Source organism: Rattus norvegicus, chromosome 7, assembly GCF_021556685.1.
Source record: "Rattus norvegicus strain SHRSP/BbbUtx chromosome 7, alternate assembly SHRSP_T2T, whole genome shotgun sequence".
Taxonomy (NCBI): Eukaryota; Metazoa; Chordata; class Mammalia; order Rodentia; family Muridae; genus Rattus; species Rattus norvegicus.
The window spans coordinates 24023421-24041119 of record NC_141540.1 but is presented as its reverse complement, the minus strand read 5'-3'; positions in this window follow the sequence as shown (position 1 = coordinate 24041119).

The window sequence follows — 17699 nt, the reverse complement described above, 5'->3', positions numbered from 1 at the left end:
GATCTTAGAGCATAAGCTATTGGTGTTTTGTTCAGGAAATTTTCTCCAGTGCCCGTGTGTTCAAGATTCTTCCCCACTTTTTTTTTCTGTCAGTTTGAGTGTATGTGGTTTGATGTGGAGGTCCTTGATCTACTTGGACTTAAGCTTTGTATAGGGTTATAAGCACGGATCGATCTACATTCTTCTATATGTTGACCTCCAGTTGAACCAGCACCATTTGCTGAAAATGCTATCTTTTTTCCATTGGATGGTTTTGGGTCCTTTGTCAAAAATCAAGTGACCTTAGGTGTGTGGGTTCATTTCTGGGTCTTTAATTCTATTCCATTGTTCTATCTGTCTGTCTCTGTACCCATGCAATGCAGTTTTTTTTGTTTTTTTTGTTTGTTTGTTTGTTTTGTTTTTTTTAATCACTATTGCTCTGTAATACTGCTTGAGTTCAGGGATAGTCATTCTCTCAGAAGTCCTTTTATGGTTGAGGATAGTTTTAGCTGTCCTGGGTTTTTTGTTATTCCAGATGAATTTGGAAATTATTCTGTCTAACTCTTTGAAGAATTGGTTTGGTATTTTGATGCGGATTGCACTGCATCTATAGATTGCTTTTGGTAAAATGGCCATTTTTACTGTATTAATCCTGCTAATCCATGAGCGTGGGAGATCTTTCCATCTTCTGAGGTCTTCTTCAATCTTCAGAGTCTTGAAATTCTTATTGTACAGATCTTTTACTTGCTTATTTAAAGTCACACCGACGTACTTTACATTATTTGGGACTATTATGAAGGGTGTTGTTTCCCTAATTTCTTTCTCGGCTTGTTTCTCTTTTGTGTAGAGGAAGGCTACTGATTTATTTGAGTTAATTTTATACCCAGACACTTTGCTGAAGTTGTTTATCAGCTTTCGTAGTTCTCTGGTGGAGCTTTTGGGATCACTTAAATATACTATCATATCATCTGCCAATAGTGATATTTTGACTTCTTCTTTTCCAATCTGTATCCCCTTGATTTCCTTTTGTTGTCTGATTGCTCTGGCTAGAACTTCAAGAACTGTATTGAATAAGTAGGGAGAGAGTGGGCAGCCTTGTTTAGACCCTGATTTTACTGGGATTGCTTCAAGTTTCTCTCCATTTAGTTTAATGTTAGCAACTGGTTTGCTGTATATGGCTTTTACTATGTTTAGGTATGGACCTTGAATTCCTAATCTTTCCAGGACTTTTATCATGAAGGGGTGTTGAATTATGTCAAATGCTTTCTCAGCATCTAATGAAATGTTCATATGGTTTTGTTCTTTCAGTTTGTTTATATAATGGATCACATTGATGGTTTTCCGTATATTAAACCATCCTTGCATGCTTGGGATGAAGCCTACTTGATCATGGTGGATGATTTTTTTGATGTGCTCTTGGATTCGGTTTGCCAGAATTTTATTGAGTATTTTTGTATCGATATTCATAAGGGAAATTGGTCTGAAGTTCTCTTTCTTTGTTGGGTCTTTGTGTGGTTTAGATATAAGAGTAATTGTGGCTTCATAGAAGGAATTCAGTAGTGCTTCATCTGTTTCAATTTTTGGAATATTATGGATAGTATTGATATGACGTCTTCTATGAAGGTCTGATAGAGTTCTGCACTAAACCTGTCTGAACCTGGGTTCTTTTTGGTTGGGAGACCTTTAACGACTGCTTCTATTTCATTAGGAGTTATGGGGTTGTTTACATGGTTTATCTGTTCCTGATTTAAGTTCGGTACCTGGTATCTGTCTCAGAAATTGTCCATTTCCTGCAGATTTTCATGTTTTGTTGAATATAGGTTTTTATAGTAAGATCTGATGATTTTTTGAATTTCCTCTGAATCTGTTGTTATGTCTCCCTTTTCATTTCTGATTTTGTTAATTTGGACGCACTCTCTGTGTCCTCTCGTTAGTCTGGCTAAGGGTTTATGTATCTTGTTGATTTTCTCAAAGAACCAACTTTTGGTTCTGTTGATTCTTTCTATGGTCCTTTTTATTTCTACTTGGTTGATTTCAGCTCTGAGTTTGATTATTTCCTGCCTTCTACTCCTCCTGGGTGTATTTGCTTCTTTTTGTTCTAGAGCTTTTAGGTGTGCTGTCAAGCTGCTGACATATGCTCTTTCCTGTTCCTTTCTGCAGGCACTCAGCGCTATGAGTTTTCCTCTTAGCACAGCTTTCATTGTGTCCCATAAGTTTGGGTATGTTGTACCTTCATTTTCATTAAATTCTAGAAAGTTTTTAATTTCTTTATTTCTTCCTTGACCAGGTTATCATTGAGTAGAGCATTGTTCAATTTCCACGTATATGTGGGCATTCTTCCTTGATTGTTATTGAAGACCAGTTTTAGGCCGTGGTGGTCCGATAGCACGCATGGGATTATTTCTATCTTTCTGTACCTGTTGAGGCCCGTTTTTTGACCAATTATATGGTCAATTTTGGAGAAAGTACCATGAGGAGCTGAGAAGAAGGTATATCCTTTTGCTTTAGGATAGAATGTTCTATAAATGTCTGTTAAGTTCATTTGGTTCATGACTTTTCTTAGTCTGTCTATGTCTCCGTTTAATTTGTTTCCTTGATCTGTCCATTGATGAGAGTGGGGTGTTGAAATCTCCTACTATTATTGTGTTAGGTGCAATGATGAATATGCAGTGTCCTTCCGTATCTTTTTTGATGACTTTTGGTTGGAAATCAGTTTTACTTGATATTAGAATGGCTATTCCAGCTTGCTTCTTCAGACATTTTGCTTGGATATTTGTTTTCCAGCCTTTCAGTCTTATGTAGTGTCTGTCTTTTTCTCTGAGGTGTTTTTCCTGTAGGCAGCAGAATGCAGGGTCCTCATTGCATATACAGCTCATTAATCTTTGTCTTTTTATTAGGGATTGAGTCCATTGATGTTCAGAGATATTAAGGAATAGTGATTGTTGCTTCCTGTTTTATTCGTATTTGGATGTGAGATTATGTTTGTGTGCTATTCTTCTCTTGTTTTGTTGCCAGGATGGTTAGTCTTGCTTTTTCTAGGGTGTAGCTTGCCTCCTTATATGGGGCTTTACCATTTACTATTCTTTGTAGGGCTGGATTTGTAGAAAGATATTGTGTAAATTTGGTTTTGTCATGGATTATTTTGCTTTTTCCATCTATGTTATTTGAGAGTTTTGCTGGATGCAGTAACCTGGGCTGGCATTTGTGTTCTCTTAGGGTCTGTATGACATCTGTCCAGGATCTTCTGACTTCCATTGTCTCTGGTGAGAAATCTGGTGTGATTCTGATAGGTCTGCCTTTATATATATTACTTGACCTTTTCCCCTTACTTCTTTTAATATTCTTCTTTTTTGTGTGCATTTTGTGTTTTGACTATTATGTGATGGGAAGGGTTTCTTTTCTTGTCCAATCTATTTGGAGTTCTGTAGGCTTCTTGTATGTTTATGGGAATCTCTTTCTTTAGGTTAGGGAAGTTTTCTTCTATGATTTTGTTGAAGATATTTACTGGTCCTTTGAGCTGGTATTCTTTACTCTCTTCTATATCTATTATCATTAGGTTTGATCCTCTCATTGAGTTCTGGATTTCCTATATGTTTTGGACCAGTATCATTTTCCATTTTCTTTGACAGTTACGTTGATGATTTCTATGGAATCTTATGCTTCTTAGATTTCTCTCTTATCTCTTGTATTCTGTTGTTCATGCTTGTATCTACGGCTTCTTGTCTCTTCCTTTGGTTTTCTATATCCAGAGTTATCTCCCTTTGTGCTTTCTTTATTGCTCCTATTTCCATTTTTAATTCCTTCACCTGTTTGATTGTGTTGTCCTGGAATTCTTTTAGGGATTTTTGTGATTCCTCTCTATAGGCTTCAAATTGTTTATTTATTTCTCCCTGCATTTCTCTAAGGGAGTTCTTTATGTCTTTCTTGAATTCCTCCATCATCATGATCAAATGTGCTTTAAAATCAAGGTCTTGCTTCTCCAGTGTGTTTGGCTATTCAGTGTTTGCTTTAGTGGGAGAATTGGGGTCTGATGATACCATGTAGTTTTCGTTTCTGTTGCTTTGGTTCCTGAGCTTGCCTCTCGCCATCAGGCTGTCTCTTGTGTTACCCTGCTCTTCTATTTCTGACAGTGGCTAGACCATCCTTTAGGCCTGTGTGTCAGGAGTGCTGTATACCTGCTTTTCTGTTTGCTTCCAGCCAGTTATGGGAACAGATTGTTCTGCTTTCAGGCCTGTTGTCTTTCCTGTACTGATCGTTATCTCTTCCTGTGGGCATGTGTCCTGAGTCCACCAAGCAGGCCACTTGGGCAGAAATTTGGTCTTACCTCTGGCCCTGGGACTGAAGTTTCTCCTGGGCAGCTGCTTTTGAGCTCTCTGTGAGGGCGGCAACCAGAAGGGCACAGTGTAGTCTCTTCTGGGTTCCCAGGAGTGTCTGCCCCTCTGACGTTGTACCTCTCCCTCCCATGGGATTTGGGTGCAGGGAGCTGTTGACCAAGTCCCTTCAGATATTGGAGGTTTCTGGACCGCAGGGCTGGTTACAGCTGTGTAGTCTCAGCCTACTGCCATCATGAGACATTTCTTCCATGGTGTTGCCATCTTGTTTCATAACATCCTCATGCCTCATCCTACAGCCTTCCTGAAAGACCACCACAGGAACTGTAAACCACTGCAGGAATGGAGGCACCTCCTCATAAGCCCCCTCACCAACATACTTCAAAAGTGGTGGATCAGCAAAAGCCTGGTATAGCTGAGAAGGAAGTCCCACTGTATCCAATGTGCACTGTGCAGGTAAAAGGATATTAAAAACACCAATTCCTCTAGACCCCAGTTCAGGATTTGACACCTCACCAATCCTCACGCTGGACATTTCTGCTCTGAAAGTTCTGTCCCCTAAGAAATTCTATAAGCACTTTCCTTTGTTCATTTCCTGCTATCAACTTCCATGTGAAGAGGGCAGCCATTCCTGGATTTGTCTTTCCACACCCTGGACTCTACAATATATCTCGTTTTTGAGATTTTTGGCCTCATGTGTCATTCTTTTTGCAGAAACCAAGCAGAAAAGAAGCAATGAAAGAAGGAACAAAGAAATCACAGGGATGAGGCTTACAAGCAGTGAAGCTGCAGATATTCTCCCCTGGGAGCTGCAAGACCTCATACTAGGAGAAATCCCCAGAGCTGTGTGGTTCCTGAGCTCCCATGTCTCTGCATACCCTTCCACCAAGACACTGTGTGAGCTCAGAACTGTAAGTTTCCTGAGACCCAGTGGTTCAGGATACCCTTCTTTTTTGACACAGAACCATCACAGAGCTCTGTGGTTCCTGGGCTTCCATGTACCACAGTACCCTCCCATTTGAGCAGAAACACAAAAGGTAGGAGGAAGGAACCTGTAGGAGAAGAGTTGGAAGAGAAGTAGAGTTGGAGGGGATAAGACTTGGGGAGAAGTTGAGGTAGTTTAGGGAAGGAAAACTGAGGCCAGGATGTAATATATCAGATAAAATAAATACAAAGGAAAATGATATGAAGAAATTTTGCCTCAAGCCCACCACTATGGCAGGGCATTTTTAGTTGTCATGCTTTCTACTTGCAATGGTGGACCATCTTCTATAATTATGAATAAAACAAATCTTCTTCCTTATGTTACCTCAGTCTGAGGCGCTTTCACAGCAATGAAAATATTGCTGGTAAATGTTATCAGATAGTGTTAAACTTTATTCTTCTAAGCCATAACTTAAATAAAAGAAGTAATGGATACTTGTCTAATATGCCTCAAATTATATTGGAGTCATATATGAAAATAACTGGTGTCAAAATTGGTGGTATTTCATAGCTGGGAATTATGACCAGACCTTGGTTTCATTAATAATTATTGCAAGATAAAGCATGTTGAATGGTTACAGAGTAGAAGTTAATTTTGACTACTGATATATGATTTTCTCAGTTCATACTTGTAGCTTTTAGTGCTAGGTGACAAAAAATTGGATTAGAGCAACTAACATGATACACAACACAACATGAACCATGACTAGTTCATCCTTCTATGCGGTTAAAGTGAGCATTAGGGCTTCGAGGCAATGTTGTGACAATTTTGAGTTTTCAGTTTGTAAACATTAGCTATTAATATATGATTAATTAAGACTTCTGCTTCAAAGGGGCAAAGTTATAGTATTGAGACACATATTCTTTTTTAAAATTCATTTATATTTCTACTTTTAAGTTTCACATATGCATTCAGTGGATTTTATTATTTTCCTCATTCACTATTCTATTAAAGCCCATAAGATCCCCTAAGGCATATCCTTTAAATAATTATGTTATTTCTATGACTCTGAGCCAGATTAGAACTATAAGGATTTAAACACAAAATCAAAGTAGAAATTCTTTTATAATCATAAGGTAAATATTTGAAATAAATATCATTGCATTGTGATGTCTCACTCATTATATGTGTGACTTATCTGGTCCATGATGCCTTATACCTGATGGCAGTTCTCAAGAAAGGCATAATTCCCCACATATCTCTGTTTAACAAAACAGGCCTATGTTTATTCATGTATATTTGGGATGCAATCAAATGGTTTATCCCCAAAACATGCCCGCACTCCTGTATAAAACATCGAAGAGTCATAATTATGAGATGAAAAAAGCTTCCATGTGTTTCTGATAAATTTAACAATTACAATTTTCCTTACCTCCTATTCAAGATCGAGCTTGTTCAACTAACTCACCTTACTACCATTTCCACAGCCCTAATTCCATGTTAAAGTGTGGTTTTCACAGTCATGCACTATTTAAATGACTGACAGAATTCTTAAGACAATCTCATTTCAAAAAAGACCTACTACTCATGAGATAAAAACGATTAGCTTAAAATTATGTCCTTGTTCAAATAATAGAAGCTAAAATAATGTACTCCTATTCTTTTTAGAAGAGGGAGACTAATGATTTTATTTGAAATTCATTTTTACTGTGAATATAGTTTGAATGAAACTGTTCATGAATTGACAAATCTACACAATCACATTTTATAGACACCATGTTAAATGGACTAAGTGCATTGGATATTATTCATAGCATACTGAAATACTTTAAATGTTTTAAAGGAAATATTTTTAGCATTACCTTTAAAACATATCCAGAGGGTTAGAGAGATGGCCCAGTGGTTAAGAGCACTGACTGTTCTTCCAGAGGTCCTGAGTTCAATTCCCAGCATCCACATGGTTGCTCACAACCACCTGTAATAGGGATTCAATGTCCTCTTCTGATGTGTCTGAAGAAAGTGACAGTGTACTCATATAAATACAATGAATACATCTTTTAAAAAAAAACACATTCAGAGCAGGTCCAATACAGAGGTCAATGCTATCAGCAAACCATCCAACCGAGAATAGAACCCCTTTGAGGGGAATTAAAGTATTGAAAGAATTGAGGGAGCTTGCAACCTGACAAAAACAACAATGCCAACAAACCAGAGCTTCCAGGGACTAAACCACTATCGAAAGACTATACATGGACTGACTCAGGGATCCAACTGCATATGTAGCAGAGAACAGCCTTGTTGGGGCACCAGGGGAAGGGGAAGCCCTTGGTCCAGCCAAAGTTGGACCCCCAGTGCAGGGGAATATGGGGGACAATAAGGGGGATGTACAGGTAGAATATTTGTATGGGGCAGGGGAGGCATTGCGGAGGGAATGGGAGCTTATGGACAGTAAACTAGGAAGGGGAATAACGTTTTAAATGTAAGTAAAGAAATACATCTAATAAAAATTTTAAAAAAAGAGTAACAATGAAATAATCAGACTTTGAAAAAGGAAAGAAATTAAAGACTTTTTAGAATTGAATGAAAATGAATGTACTACATACCCAAACTTAGGGAAACAAAATGAAAGCAGTGCTAAGTGGAAAAGTTATAGCCCTGAGAGCCTCCATAGAGAAATTGGAGAGATTATACACGAGCAGCTTAAGAGCACATCTGAAAGCTCTAAAACAAAAAGAACCACATATACCCAAGAGGAGTAGATGTTGGCAAATAATCAAACTCAGGGCTGGAATCAAACAAGTAGAAGCAAAGAGAAGTATACAAAGAGTCAACAAACCAGGAACTGGTTCTTTGAGAAAATCAACAAGATAAATAAACCCTGAGACAGACAAACTAGTGCGTACAGAGACAGTATCCAAATTAACAAAATCAAGAATGAAAAGGGAGAATAACAACTGCAACTGAGGAAGTTAAAAACATAATCAGACCCTACTACCCAAGTCTCTATTCAACAAAACTGGAAAATATAGATGAAATGGATGATTTTCTTGACAGATATCTGGTACTAAAATCAAATAAGGATCAGACAAATGCTCTAAACAGTCTTATGACCCCAAAAGGAATCAAAGCAATCAATAGAAGTTTTTCAACAAAAACATTAGAAGGCCAGATTGCTTTAGTGCAAAATTCTATCATGTCTTCAAAGAAGATCTAATCCCAGTACTTTTCAAACTATTTCACAAAGTAGAAACCAAAGTAGCACTACCTAATTCTTTCTATATAGCAACTGTTCCTCCGATACTCTAACATACTTAACTTTATTCTCTATCTCTAAAACGTGTGTGTGTGTGTGTGTGTGTGTGTGTGTGTGTGTTAGCATATTGTTAAATTCAGACGTTTACTCAAAATCTACATCCAGGATAGCTCCAGAAAAGCAAATCACATATGCTCCAATCAATTCCCACTGATACACAAACTTCTACTGGACCTGCTTCTTCTTACCCAAAGATTGTTCTAGAGAACCTGGACAGCAAGAAAACAGCCAATTTACCTGAGAATGTAGTGAATTTCCCATAACAATTTTCTTAGGTTTCCCAGAGAAACGCCCCAAACTCAGTAGAAAGCATTTTAAGATCACTATGAACCAATTCCTACTCACCATCTCCTCTTTCCACTGGGACTCCATTCGCAGTCCAATGGTTGACTGTGAGCATCTGCCTCTGTATTTTTCAGATTCTGGTAGAGCCTATTAGGAGAAAGTTATATCAGGCTCCTATCACCATGCACTTCTTGGCATTTGCAGTAGAGTGTGGGTTAGGTGACTGAATATGGGATGGATTCCCAGGTGTGGCAGTCTTTAGAAGGCCTTTCTTTCAGTCTCTGCTCTACACTTTTTCTCCATATTTCCTCCTGTGAGTATTTTGTTCCCCCTTCTAGGGAGGACTGAAGCATCCACACTTTGGTCATTCTTCTTGAGCTTCATGTGGCCTATGGATTGTATCTTGGGTATTCCAAGCTTTTGAGCTCATATTCATGTAACGGCAAGTGCATATCATGTGTGTTCCTTTCTGATTGGGTTACCTCACTCAGGATGGTATTTTCTAATTCCATCAATTTGCCTAAGATTTTCATTGCTTTTAATAGCTGAGAAGGACTATATTGTTTAAATGTACCACACTGCAATCCCACCATCAATGGAGGAGTGTTACTTTTTCTCCACATCCTCGCCACTATCTACTGTCACCTGAGGTTTTTATCTTAGCCTTTCTGACTGGTGTGAAGTAGAATCTCAGGGTTGTTTTGATTTGCATTTCCCTGATTAGTAAGGATGTTGAACATTTCATTAGGTGGTGTTTCTGGGCCATTCACTATTCCTCAGCTGAGAATTCTTTGTTTAGCTCTGTACCCTATTTTTTAATAGTGTTATTGGTCTCTCTGGAGTCTAACTTCTTCAGTACTTTGTATATTGGAAATTAGCCCTCTATCAGATACAGGGTTGATAAATATCTTTTCCCAATCCCTTGGATGCTGTTTTGTCCTAAACAGTGTCCTTTTCTTTATAGAAGCTTATGCAACTTTATGGGACAAATTTAGTCCCATTTGTCAACTCTTGATGTTAGAGTATAAGACATTGGTGTGTTCAGGAAAATTTCTCCTGTGCCCATGTATTCGAGTCTCTTCTGCACTTTTCTTCTAATAGTATCAGTGTATCTGATGTGGAGGTTTTTAATCCACTTGTACTTGAGCTTTGTACAAAGGGATAAGAATGGGTAAATTTGCATTCTTCTACATGCTGACCTCCAGTTGAACCAGCACCATTTGCTGAAAATGCTGTCTTTTTTCCCCATAATGGCTTTAGGTCCTTTGTCAAAGATCAAGTGACCATAGGTGTTTGGGTTCAATTTTGGGCCTTCAATTCTATTCCATTGATCTATCTGCCTGTCTCTGTAGCAATACCTTACAGCTTTTCTGTAATACAGCTTGAGGTCGGAGATGGTGATTACACCAGAAATTGTTTTATTGTTGCAGATAGTTTTCATTATGTTTGGTTTTTATTAATCCAAATGAATTTGCAATTTGCTCGTTCTAGCTCTTTGAAGAATTGACTTGGAATTTTGATGGTGATTGCATTGAATCTGTAGATTGCTTTTTGCAAGATGGTCATTTTTACAATATTAATCCTGCCCATCCACGAGCACCGGAGATGTTTTCATTTTCTGAGATTTTCTTCAATTCCTTTTTTTTTAGATACTTGAAGTTCTTGTTATACAGGCCTTTTACTTGCTTGGTTAGAGTCACACAGAGGTATTTTATATTATTTTTGACTGTTGTGAAGGGTGTCATTTCCCTTATTTGTTTCTTAGTCTGTTTATTGTTTGAGTAGAGGAAGGCTACTGATTTGTTTGAGGTAATTTTATATCCATCCACTTTGCTGAAGTTGTTTATGAGGGTTAGTACTTCTCCTTTTGAGCTTTTGGGGTCACTTAACTATACTATCATATCATCTGCAAATAGTGAAATTTTGACTTCTTTCTTTCCAATTTGTCCCTTTGACCTCTTTTTGTTGTCTGATTTCTCTGCCTAGGACTTTGAGTTTTATATTGAATAAGTAGGCAGAGAGTGGGCAGCCTTGTCCAGTCCCTGATTTTAGTGGGATTGCTTCAAGCTTCTCTCCATTTAGTTTGACGTTAGCTACTGGTTTGCTGTATATGGTTTTTACTATGTTTAAGTATGGGCCTTGAATTCCTGATCTTCCAAGACTTAACATGAAGCAGTGTTGAATTTCATCAAATGTTTTCTCAGCATCTAATGAAATAATCATGTGGTTTTTGTTTTTGCTTTTTGAGGTTGTTTACATAGTGAATTACATCGAACATTGATGGATTTCCACATGTTGAACCATCCCTGCATCCCTGGGATGCAGCCTATTTGATCATGATGGATGATCATTTTGATGTGTTCTTGGATTCAGCTTGAAAGAATCATATTGAGGATTTTTGTGTCAATATTCATAAGGGAAATTGGTCCTAGGTTCTCTTTCTTTGTCTTTGTGTGGTTTAGGAATAAGCATAATTGTGGCTTCATAGAAGGAATTGGGTAGTAATCCTTTTGTTTCTATTTTTTGGAGTAATTTGGACCGTATTCGATATAAATCTTCTAGGAAGGCCTGATAGAATTCTGCACTAAACCCATGTAGTCCTGGGGTTTGTTTGGTTGAAAGACTTTTAATAACTGCTTCTATTTCTTTAGGAGTTATGGGACTGGTTGGGTGGTTGATCTGATCCAGATTTAACTTTGGTACCTGATATCTAACTAGAAAATTGTTCACTTCCTCCAGATTTTTCAGTTTTGTTAAGTATAGTTTTTTTTTTTAAGTAGGATCTAACTGAGTTTTGAATTTTCTCAGTTTCTGTTGTTATGTTTTTCCTTTTCCTTCAGGTTTTGTTAATTTTTATACTGTCTCTGTGCCCTCTGGTTATTCTGGCTAAGGGTTTTTCTATCTTGTTGATTTTCTCAAACAACTAGCTCCTGTTTTTTTTTTTATTTTTTTTATTAACTTGAGTATTTCTTATTTACATTTCGAAGGTTATTCCCTTTCCTAGTTTCCAGGCAAACATCCCCTTAATCCCTGCCCCTCCCCTTCTTTATGGGTGTTCCCCTCCACACCCTCCCCCCATTGCCGACCTCCCCCTACAATCACTTTCACTGGGGGTTCAGTCTTAGCAGGACCAAGGGCTTCCCCTTCCACTGGTGATCTTACTAGGATATTCATTGCTACCTATGAGGGCAGAGTCCAGGGTGAGTCCATGTATAGTCTTTAGGTAGTGGCTTAGTCCCTGGAAGCTCTGGTTGCTTGGCATTGTTGTTTATAAGGGGTCTTGAGCCCCTTCAGGCTCTTCCAGTTCTTTCTCTGATTCCTTCAACGGGGGTCCCGTTCTCAGTTCAGTGGTTTGCTGCTAGCATTCGCCTCTGTATTTGCTGTATTCTGGCTGTGTCTCTCAGGAGAGATCTACATCCGGCTCCTTTCTGCCTGCACTTCTTTGCTTCATCCATCTTGTCTAATTGGGTGGCTGTATATGTATGGGCCACATGTGGGGCAGGCTCTGAATGGGTGTTCCTTCTGTCTCTGTTTTAATCTTTGCCTCTCTATTTCCTGGCAAGGGTATTCTTGTTCCCCCGTTTGAGGAAGGGGTTAAGCATTCACATTTTATCATCTGCCTTGAGTTTCATGTGTTCAATGCATCTAGGGTAATTCAAGCATTTGGGCTGATAGCCACTTATCAATGAGTGCATACCATGTGTGTTTTTCTGTGATTGGGTTACCTCACTCAGGATGATATTTTCCAGTTCCAACCATTTGTCTATGAATTTCATAAAGAAATTGTTTTTGATAGCTGAGTAATATTCCATTGTGTAGATGTACCACATTTTCTGTATCCATTCGTCTGTTGAAGGGCATCTGGGTTCTTTCCAGCTTCTGGCTATTATAAATAAGGCTGCTACGAACATAGTGGAGCACGTTTCTTTTTTATATGTTGGGGAATCTTGCAGGTATATGCTCAAGAGAAGTATAGCTGGATCCTCAGGCAGTTCAATGTCCAATTTTCTGAGGAACCTCCAGACTGATTTCCAGAATGTTTTTACCAATCTGCAATCCCACCAACAATGGAGGAGTCTTCCTCTTTCTGCACATCCTCGCCAGCATTTGTTGTCACCTGAGTTTTTGATCTTAGCCATTCTCACTGGTGTAAGGTGAAATCTCAGGGTTGTTTTGATTTGCATTTCCCTTATGACTAAAGATGTTGAACATTTCTTTAGGTGTTTCTCTGCCATTCGGCATTCCTCAGCTGTGAATTCTTTGTTTAGTTCTGAACCCCATTTTAATAGGGTTATTTGTCTCCCAGTGGTCTAACTTCTTGAGTTCTTTTATATTTTGGATATAAGGCCTCTATCTGTTGTAGGAGTGGTAAAGATCTTTTCCCAATCTGTTGGTTGCCATTTTGTTCTAGCCACAGTGTCCTTTGCCTTACAGAAGCTTTGCAGTTTTATGACATCACATTTGTCGATTCTTGATCTTAGAGCATAAGCCATTGGTGTTTTGTTCAGGAAATTTTTTCCAGTGCCCATGTGTTCGAGATGCTGCCCTAGTTTTTCTTCTATTAGTTTGAGTGTATGTGGTTTGATGTGGAGGTCCTTGATCCACTTGGACTTAAGCTTTGTACAGGGTGATAAACATGGATCGATCTACATTCTTGACCTCCAGGTGAACCAGCACCATTTGCTGAAAATGCTATCTTTTTTCCATTGGATGGTTTTGGCTCCTTTGTCAAAAATCAGGTGCCCATAGGTGTATGGATTCACTTCTGGGTCTTCAATTCTGTTCCATTGGTCTATCTGTCTGTCTCTGTACCAATACCTTGCAGTTTTTAATCACTATTGCTCTGTAATATTGCTTGAGTTCAGGGATAGTGATTCCCCCTGAAGTACTTTTATTGTTGAGAATAGTTTTAGCTATCCTGGGTTTTTTGTTATTCCAGATGAATTTGCAAATTGTTCTGTCTAACTCTTTGAAGAATTGGATTGGTATTTTGATAGGGATTGCATTGAATCTGTAGATCGCTTTTGGTAAAATGGCCATTTTTACTATATTAATCCTGCCAATCCATGAGCATGGGAGATCTTTCCATCTTCTGAGGTCTTCTTCAATTTCTTTCTTCAGAGTCTTGAAGGTCTTATTGTACAGATCTTTTACTTGCTTGTTTAAAGTCACACCAAGGTACTTTATATTGTTTGGTTCTATTATGAAGGGTGTCGTTTTCCTAATTTCTTTCTTGGCTTGTTTTTCTTTTGTGTATAAGAAGTCTACTGATTTATTTGAGTTAATTTTATACCCAGGCACTTTGCTGAAGTTGTTTATCAGCTTTAGTAGTTCTCTGGTGGAACTTTTGGGATCACTTAAATATACTATCTTATCATCTGCAAATAGTGATATTTTGACTTCTTCTTTTCCGGTCTGTATCCCCTTGATCTCCTTTGTTGTCTGATTGCTCTGGCTAGAACTTCAAGAACTATATTGAATAAGTAGGCAGAGAGTGGGCAGCCTTGTCTAGTCCCTGATTTTAGTGAGATTGCTTCAAGTTTCTCTCCATTTAGTTTAATGTTAGCAACTGGTTTGCTGTATATGGCTTTTACTATGTTTAGGTATGGGTCTTGAATTCCTATTCTTTCCAGGACTTTTATCATGAAGGGATGTTGAATTTTGTCAAATGCTTTCTCAGCATCTAATGAAATGATCATGTGGTTTTGTTCTTTCAGTTTGTTTATATAATGGATCACGTTGATGGTTTTCCGTATATTAAGCCATCCTTGCATGCCTGGGATGAAGCCTACTTGATCATGGTGGATGATTGTTTTCATGTGCTCTTGGATTCGGTTTGTCAGAATTTTATTGAGTATTTTTGCGTCGATATTCATAAGGGAAATTGGTCTGAAGTTCTCTTTCTTTGTTGGGTCTTTGTGTGGTTTAGGTATAAGAGTAATTGTGGCTTCATAGAAGGAATTCGGTTGTGCTCCATCTGTTTCAATTTTGTGGAATAGTTTTTGTGGAATAGAATTTTGTTCAATTTTGTTTGGATAGTATTGTTATGAGGTCTTTTATGAAGGTCTGATAGAATTCTGCACTAAACTCGTCTGGACCTCGGCTCTTTTTGGTTGGGAGACCTTTCATGACTGCTTCTATTTCCTTAAGAGTTATGGGGTTGTTTAACTGGTTTATCTGTTCCTGATTTAACTTCGGTACCTGGTATCTGTCTAGGAAGTTGTCCATTTCCTGCAGATTTTCAAGTTTTCTTGAATATAGGCTTTTATAGTAAGATCTGATGATTTTTTTAATTTCCTCTGAATCTGTAGTTATGTCTCCCTTTTCATTTCTGATTTTGTTAATTTGGAAACCCTCTCTGTGTCCTAGCTCCTGGTTTTGTTGATTCTTTGTATATTTCTTTTTGTTTCTACTTGGTTGATTTCAGTACTGCATGATTTTTTCTCCTGCCTTCTACTCCTCTTGGGTGAATTTGCTAGTTTTTGTGTTTACTTTTCAGGTATGCAGTCAACTTGTTAGTGTATGTTTTCCCCAATTTTTTGCAGGCCTTAGAGCTATGAGTTTTCCTCTTCAAACTCCTTTCATTGTATTCCATAAGTTTGCACATGATGTGCCTACCTTTTTATTAAATTCTAAAAAGTCTTTAATTTCTTTCTTTACTTTTTCCTTGACAAAGTTATTATTGAGTAGAGCATTGTTTGGCTTCCTTTTTTGTGTGTGTTTTCTGTTGTATTTTCATCATTGAAGAACAGCTTTAGGTTGTGGTGATCTGATAGGATCCTTGAGATTATTTCAATTTCTTTGTATCTTTTGAGCCCTGTTTTGTGAAAAATTATAGGGTCAGTTTTTGAGAAGGTACCATGAGTTGCTGAGCAGAAGTTGTATACTTTCTGGATGAAATGTTTTATAGGTATCTGTAAAATACACTTGACTCAAAACTCCTGTTAATTATTCTGTGTCTCTTTTTAGTTTCTGTTTCCATTGTCTGCTCATTTGTGTGAATATTGCAGTTAAGTTTCCTAGCCTTATTGTGTGTGGTGCATTGTATGCTGATAGCTTTAGTAAAGTTACTCTTATGAATGTTGGTAACCTTTTACTTGGAGCATAGTTATTCAGAATTGAGAGTTCATCTTGGTAGATTTTTTTCTTTGATGAGTATGAAGTGTCTTTCCTTATCTTTTTTGATAACTTTTGGTTGAATGTCAATTTTATTTGATATTAGAATGACTACTCAAGCTTGGTTTTGTGACCATTTGCTTGGGAAGTTTTGTTCCAGTCTTTTAGGTATTGTTTGTCTTTTTCACTGATGTACATTTCCATATGCAGCAAAATGCTGGGTCCTGTTTACTTCTCCAGTCTGATAATCCATGTCTTTTTATTGGGGAATTGAGCCCATTAATGTTAATAGATTTTAAGGAATAGTGATTGTTGTTTTGTGTTATTTTTGTTGTTAGAGATGGAGTCATGTTTGTGTGGCTATTTTTTTTGGGGGGGTTCATTGCAGGAAGATTACTTTCTTGCATTTTATAGGGTGTAGTTTCCCTCTTTGTGTTGGAGTTCTCTATCCATTATCCTTTGTAGGGCTGGGTTTATATAAAGATTTTGTGTAAATTTTTTTGTCATGGTATATTTTGGTTTCTCCATCTATGTTAATTGAGATTTTTGTTGGATATAGTAGCCCAGGCTGGCATTTGTGTTCTCTTAGGGTCTGTATGACACCTGCCCATGATCTTCTGGCTTTTAGAGTCTGTATTGAGAAATTTTGTGTAATTCTTATAGATCTGCCTTTAAATGTTTTTTGACCTTTTTCCCTTTCTGCTTTTAATATTCTTTCTTTGCAAACAGAATTTTCATTGTGTGTGTGTGTGTGTGTGTGTGTGTGTGTGTGTGTGTGTGTATTAAACAGTAAGCTGATAAACCAGTGGTCACTTTCTTCCTGTCTCTGCAGCATTACTGATACGTTAGTTTCTAAGACCCTGGGTCAGTGGTTTCTACCACTGGATGCTTTGACTTGGATGGGTTTTGCATGAAGCCCAAAGTGATTCCTGTGAGTGGTGTCAGTGTGTGTGTTTTTACATCCTAGCTGAGGACTTGTCCTCCTTTTTCAGTCTTCACTCTTGCTTCAAGGTGTCTGTTTGGACTTGGTGATGTTTTTTGGTCCAGCAACCCTAACTAATTACATTGTGCCTCCCTCCATGCTGTCAGTTCTGGCACATCATGGCCATGTCTGTGCCCATGCCACACATTTGTAATTCTCAAGCACAGTCCTTTTGCTTCTTTGCCTACTCCCAAAGCCATCACTGTGGTCATGGGGGTGAACGTCCCTTTTCGTACTGAGAACCCTTGCTTCTCCTCTGTCTCTGGCTGGCTACCGAACATCTGCAGCCATCAGACTTTCTCCTGTAAAACTACAGCACATTGTTGCTCCCTGCTTAGACCAGACCATGATCCAGGAGAACACTGTGCTGAGTCCTGTTCGCTTACCCTTGGTAGTGACCACACCGGGTGTCAATAACTTGAGATACAAGGTATGCAGCTCTATGCCCCATGTTAGTACCCCAACCCTTTAGTATAAAATGTGTGCAAAAAGCCCACATCTGTCTCGGTCTCACTAGTAAGTCTTTGTGAAAAACCTGAGGCAGCAGATTCACTGGCAGTGCCTACGTACTTCTGCTGCTTCCCACATTGGCCAAACTTAATGTGACCCCTTTCTTTTCTACTTAACCTGACACAGCAGCAGCCCAGCTTCCCACAGAGACTCACCACCCTCAGGGGCACAGGACATACCACATTCCTGCCCACCTTGGGTAGAGGAACCCACAGACCCTGAACCTAGAGTTTACCAAGGCCAACACTAAGATGGTCA